Raw genomic sequence first — 7354 nt, 5'->3', positions numbered from 1 at the left:
ATAGTTGCGCGTGGATGTGCGACACTCCTCTCGCCAGCAGAACCAGAGCTGACACGGACACATAGATGGAGTAAAAATTGGCCACAACTTATTTTATTGATTACAGGAACAAAGGGTTGGCTGCCAGGTATGGGTTCTATTTTCTATGATCAAGATCGATCAGCCCACTGCTGACCGATACCTAATGAGTCCAACAGGGGGCCCACCGGCACAATACCTGGCAATGAAACACGGCACCCCTGGGAACCGCCAGATGTTCCCTCCGCGGTCAGTAGGGGAGGGACAGAAACCAGATCCAGGGCCCATGCTACATGCCAACTGAAGTTGTGACAAACAGATAATGCCCAACAACTGCAACCTTAAACAAAAACATAAAACATGCAGGGTGGGTGGGTGGGAGGACAACCCAAAGCCGGCCTGCTGCCTGTCCGGCCCTACGCAGCCTATTTAAGGCTGCTGGGTGAAGGGAGCGGCTGACCCCTGGCCAATACAAGGTGCTGGGTGGGGCCGGCCGCTGATTGGCCAGCTGACCGGGTGGCGGGAAACTTCCCGCTGAGGAGGGGGCTTCTGGAAAGGAGAAGCCCCCTGCTCCCAACATGGCCAGCAGGAGGGCGCCCCCCGCCACAATAGACCTTGCCCAGTAAGTTGGGCAATAAATACACATAAATAGAAGGCTTGGGTGGTTTCGTTCGTTAATTTCGTAATTCGTTATTAATTCGTATTTAAATTAGCTTACGATCCAATATTGAGCCATGCAGGACTACTGTGAGTAGTAATTAAAAATCGAAACAATTTTTCCAATTTATTTCGTATTGTTTCGTAATTGTTTCATAATTGTTTCAAAATTGTTTCGTAATTGTTTTGTTATTATTTCGTTATTATTTTCGTATGTCTGGTGCAAGTTTTATAGTTGTTGTTGTTTTATCAGTGAAAAAAAAATATAATTATCACACCAACAGTCAACAACAGAGGGAGAGGGAAGCTTCAGAAGTTGCCCCTGTCCCATTTGGAGGGTTTTTTAGCATATTGCGCAATCTCGTCCGCCATTAACGAATCGATTCGTAATTTTACGAAATTTCGTAAATTTCAAAAAATTTTAAAGGAAAATTTCGGAATTATTTTAAAAGACGAAACGCAAGGGCCCCCTAAAAACGAAACGAGTTTAGAATCAAATTTTTCCGTGGTTACCCAAACCTAATAGATGGATAGATAGATAGATGGATGGATGGACGGACGGACGGACAGAGAGAGAGAGAGAGAGAGAGAGATGATAGATAGATAGATAGATAGATGGATAGATGGATAGATAGATAGATGGATAGATGGATAGATGGATGGATGGATGGACAGACACAGACAGACGGACAGATGGACGGATGGATGGATGGATGGATAGAGTGATAAATAGATAGACTGATTGATAGTGAGAGAGAGAGAGAGAGAGAGAGAGATTCCTAGAGTTGGAAGGGATGAAACGCCGGCTCCCCCTAATTTTGTGATGACTTTTGAAACATTTTTTTTCATCGATCGCACGGCCCTACTGTGAGGTTCTCCAAATAACTATTTTATCCCTCTACAAAAAAGGCTGGAGACAGGTTTTCAAACAAATCGAAATGGATGCACCTTTGGCTCCGCAATCCCGCTTTGAAGATCAACCCACCGCCTCGGACTCATAGAGAATAGTTTTGGGGGAAAGCGTTGGCAGGTGGGAGGGAGAGCGTGGAAGGGGGCGAAACATGGATATCGGCAAGGCGAGGAGTCCCCAAAGGCCCGGGCACCGTCTCATCGCTTTTATAGTCTGGGTCTACAGCTGGGCACCAGGTTTTCAGAAACGAGCGCTGGATATGAAGGGGGAAAAAAAGACGAGCGCAGCGGCGAGGGACCATCTCCCAGATGCCGCATAAATAAGGCAGTTACTTCAGGCAGCATGAGAAATCAGAAGCAACTTCAAAGGCGCTGGAGCTCCCTATCTGTGTCAAACTGCAGCTCGAAGCAGTCGGCGCTGCCCTCCTATTAAAGATGAACTTTTGTACTCCACTCGACGGCGTAGAGGAAAAAAAAGAGAGAGTATAAAACATACGTTCATTTGCTTTTCAAGTTTGCGCACATGCATAGACATACACATGCTCGCCTCTTCTTTTGCAAGCGAGGAAAACCCAGCAGGCAATTTGCCGAACGAATAGGAAACTCAAGTTGGCATTCTTGTCACCTCTCCAAACGTAGGGGAGGATTGTGGGTTCACCTGCTCCACGCGACATGTCTACACTGACTTATAGAACTCTGTTTGACCCCATGAAACATCGCACACTTTGTAGTAGGAGCTGTGCAAAGCTTCGGAGATCCGTTTCATAATTCGGAAATGTCCGAATTACGAAGCAGAATCATCACCTCTCCAAACGTAGGGGAGGATCGTGGGTTCACCGGTTCCGCGCCACAAGTCTACACCAACTTACAGAACTCTGTTTGACCCCATGAAACATCGCACACTTTGTAGTAGGAGCTGTGCAAAGCTTCGGAGGTCCGTTTCGTAATTCGGAAATTTGTATGAATCGTTAAATCGAATTACGAAGCAGAATCATCGCCTCTCCAAATGTAGGGGAGGATCGTGGGTTCACCTGCTCCGCGCGACACATCTACACCAACATACAGAACTCTGTTTGACCCCATGAAACATCGCACACTTTGTAGTAGAAGCTGTGCAAAGCTTCGGATTTCCGTTTGGTAATTTGGAAATTTGTATGAATTGTTAAATGTCCGAATTACGAAGCGGAATCATCGCCTCTCCAAACGTAGGGGAGGATTGTGGGTTCACTAGCTCCGTGCGACACGTCTACACCAACTTACAGAACTCTGTCTGACCCCATAAAACATCACACACTTTGTAGTAGGAGCTGTGCAAAGCTTCGGAGGTCCGTTTCGTAATTCGGAAATTTGTATGAATCGTTAAATGTCCGAATTACGAAGCAGAATCATCGCCTCTCCAAATGTAGGGGAGGATCGTGGGTTCACTAGCTCCGCGCGACACGTCTACACCAACTTACAGAACTCTGTTTGACCCCAGGAAACATCACACACTTTGTAGTAGGAGTTGTGCAAAGCTACGGAGATCCGTTTCATAATTCAGAAATTTGTATGAATCGTTAAATGTCCGAATTCCGAAGCAGAATCATTGCCTCTCCAAACGTAAGGGAGGATCGTGGGTTCACTGGTTCCGCATGACACGTCTACACCAACTTACAGAACTCTGTTTGACCCCATGAAACATCGCACACTTTGTAGTAGGAGCTGTGCAAAGCTTTGGAGATCCATTTCATAATTCGGAAATTTGTATGAATCGTTAAATGTCCAAATTACGAAGCAGAATTGTCACCTCTCCAAACGTAGGGGTTCACCTGCTCCACGCGACATGTCTACACTGACTTACAGAACTCTGTTTGACCCCATGAAACATCGCACACTTTGTAGTAGAAGCTGTGCAAAGCTTCGGAGGTCCGTTTCGTAATTTGGAAATTTGTATGAATTGTTAAATGTCCGAATTACGAAGCAGAATCGTCACCTCTCCAAACGTAGGGGAGGATCGTGGGTTCACCTGCTCCATGTTACATGTCTACACCAACTTACAGGACTCTGTTTGACCCCACGAAACATCGCACACTTTGTAGTAGGAGCTGTGCAAAGCTTCGGAGGTCCATTTCGTAATTCAGAAATTTGTATGAATTGTTAAATGTCCGAATTACGAAGCAGAATCATCGCCCCTCCAAATGTAGGGGAGGATCGTGCGTTCACTAGCTCCGCGCGACACGTCTCCACCGACTTACAGAACTCTGTTTGACCCCATGAAACATCACACGCTTTGTAGTAGGAGCTGTGCAAAGCTTCGGAGGTCCGTTTCATAATTCGGAAATGTCCGAATTACGAAGCAGAATCGTCACCTCTCCAGACGTAGGGGAGGATCGTGGGTTCACCAGCTCCGCGCCACACGTCTACACCAACTTGCAGAACTCTGTTTGACCTCATGAAACACTGCACACTTTGTAGTAGAAGCTGTGCAAAGCTTTGGAGGTCCATTTCATAATTCGGAAATTTGTATGAATTGTTAAATGTCCGAATTATGAAGCAGAATCATCGCCTCTCCAAACGTAGGGGAGGATCGTGGGTTCACCGGTTCCACGTGACACGTCTACACCAACTTACAGAATTCTGACCCCACGAAACATCGCACACTTTGTAGTAGAAGCTGTGCAAAGCTTCAGAGGTCCGTTTCGTAATTCGGAAATTGGTATGAATCATTAAATGTCCGAATTACGAAGCAGAATCGTCACCTCTCCAAATGTAGGGGAGGATCGTGGGTTCAGCGGCTCCGCGCAACACATCTACACCAACTTACAGAACTGTGTTTGACCCCATGAAACATTGCACACTTTGTAGTAGGAGCTGTGCAAAGCTTTGGAGGTCCGTTTCGTAATTCGGAAATTTGTGTGAATCGTTAAATGTCCGAATTATGAAGCAGAATCGTCACCTCTCCAAATGTAGGGAAGATCGTGGGTTCACCGGCTCCGCGCGACACATCTACACCGACTTACAGAACTCTGTTTGACCCCATGAAACATCACACACTTTGTAGTAGAAGCTGTGCAAAGCTTCGGATTTCCGTTTCGTAATTTGGAAATTTGTATCGTTAGATGTCCGATGTCCGAATTACGAAGCAGAATCGTCACCTCTCCAAATGTAGGGGAGGATCGTGGGTTCACCGGTTCCGCGCGACACGTCTACACCAACTTACAGAACTCTGTTTGACCCCATGAAACATCGCACACTTTGTAGTAGAAGCTGTGCAAAGCTTCGGAGGTCAGTTTCGTAATTCGGAAATTTGTATGAATCGTTAAATGTCCGAATTACGAAGCAGAATCATTGCCTCTCCAAACGTCGGGGAGGATCGTGGGCCGGCTCCGCATCACACGTCCACACCAACTTGCAGAACTCTGTTTGACCTCATGAAACATCGCACAGTTTGTAGTAAGAGCTGTGCAAAGCTTCGGAGGTCCGTTTCGTAATTCGGAAATTTGTATGAATCGTTAAATGTCTGAATTACGAAGCAGAATCGTCACCTCTCCAAACGTAGGGGAGGATCGTGGGTTCACCGGCTCTGCATGACAGGTCTACACCGACTTACAGAACTCTGTTTGACCCCATGAAACATCGCACACTTTGTAGTAAGAGCTGTGCAAAGCTTTGGAGATCCGTTTCATAATTCGGAAATTTGTATGAATCGTTAGATGTCCGAATTACGAAGCAGAATCGTCACCTCTCCAAACATAGGGGAGAATCGTGGGTTCACTGGTTCCGCGTGACACGTCTACACCGACTTAGAGAACTGTGTTTGACCCCATGAAACATCACACACTTTGTAGTAGAAGCTGTGCAAAGCTTCAGAGGTCCGTTTCATAATTTGGAAATTTGTATGAATCGTTAAATATCCGAATTACAAAGCGGAACAGGACCCTCTCCGAAGCATTGTGGAATGAAACATTTTGGTGAGATTACTAAAGATTTGCGGTTTCATAGAATCCTAGAGTTGGAAGAGACCTGGTGGGTCATCCAGTCCAACCCCATTCTGCCAAGAAGCAGGGCAATCACATTCAAAGCACACCCAACAGATGGCCATCCAGACTCTGTTTCAAAGCCTTCATGGAAGGAGCCTCTACCCCACTTTGGAGTAGAGAGTTCATAGAATCGTGGAATCCTAGAGTTGGAAGAGACCTCATAGGCTATCCAGTCCAACCCTATTCTGCCAAGAAGCAGGGCAATCACATTTAAAGCACCCCCAACAGATGGCCAACCGTCTGCGCTGGGTTCCATACTTCACACTTTAACAACACAACCGTGCAATGCTAAGGCTTCCTGCCAAAATGGAACTGTAGATGAGAGTCTACTGAACAAGCCAGTACCCAGAGGAGGCCCTAGGTAATTTTCAACAGTAAGCAAACAGTATTTTGGCACACACACCCCAACCAATCATTGATATATATTTTCTGTTCGTCGTGGGAGTTCTGTGTGCCATATTTGGTTCAATTCCATCATTGGTGGAGTTCAGAATGCTCTTTGATTGTAGGTGATCCATACCTCCCAGTAACTACACTTGCCGCACTTGCTCCCTTGCCTGGCCCGCTTTGAGTCTGGAGGCGTGCCTGAAGACCCTGGCGTATGCACCAAAAGTCACCTCTTCACCTGACTTTCTCCTCAGCCATTGGGACCAAGAGAGAGAGAGAGAGGTGGAGATGCCCACCTTTCCTGAAGGTAGGCACAAAAACAAAAGAGGGAGCAGAGGTGTGAGATACCTCCAGCCGGAGGGGCTCTCTCTCTCTCTCTTGGTCCCAATGGCTGAAGAGAAAGTCAGGAGAAGAGGCGACTTTTGGTGCGCACGCCGGGGTCTTCAGACGCGCCTCCGGACCCGAAGTGGGTCAGGCACGGCGGCTCCGCCCCTTGGCCCACCTGTGAATTGGGGAGGGGAGAGGAGGCGGGTGGAGCACCGGGAGATCGGGAAAGGGAGCCGGTCATGGGGAAGGGATCGAACGCGGAGAACGATTGAGCGCTGGCTCTGCTCGCGCACCCGGTGGCCATGTGGAGCAGGAACGAGAGGGGCGAGGCGAGGCTCAAGGGCCCGGCCCCTTTGGGAAAAGGAATGCCCAGCAACAAAGCAAGAAAGCCGAGGCTCCCCCCGGACTGCTAGGGCTCTTGTGAGCTGAGGGGGCGCTCCTCAAGTGGTATTTATTTTATTTGTCGTGTCAGAACAACCAGTCTAACAGAACAAAGCAAACAAACAGAAAAATACACAACTTGTGAGTTTGGTAGGTGGTTAAATGTCCTTTGACCAGTATCTGGCCACTTGGAGTGCTTCCGGTGTTGCTGCAAGAAGGTCCTCCATTGTGCATCATGTGGCTGGGTTCAGGGTGCATTGCAGAAGGGGGTCAGTGGTTTGCTCTTCTCCGCACTCGCATGTCGAGGATTCCACTTTGTGGCCCCATTTCTTGAGGTTGGCTCTGCATCTCGTGGTGCCAGAGCGCAGTCTGTTCAATGCCTTCCAAGTCGCCCAGTCCTCTGTGTGCCCAGGAGGGAGTTTCTCATTTGGTATCAGCCATTGGTTGAGGTGCTGGGTTTGAGCCTGCCACTTTTGGACTCTCGCTTGCTGAGGTGTTCCAGCGAGTGTCTCTGTAGATCTTAGAAAACTATGTCTAGATTTAAGTCGTTGGCGTGCTGGCTGATACCCAAACAGGGGATGAGCTGGAGATGTCTCTGCCTTGGTCCTTTCACTATTGGCTGCTACTTCCCGGCGGATGCCAGGTGGTGCAATACC

This window comes from Anolis sagrei, chromosome 13, assembly GCF_037176765.1.
Source record: "Anolis sagrei isolate rAnoSag1 chromosome 13, rAnoSag1.mat, whole genome shotgun sequence".
Classification (NCBI taxonomy): Eukaryota; Metazoa; Chordata; class Lepidosauria; order Squamata; family Dactyloidae; genus Anolis; species Anolis sagrei.
This window is presented reverse-complemented; position numbering follows the sequence as displayed.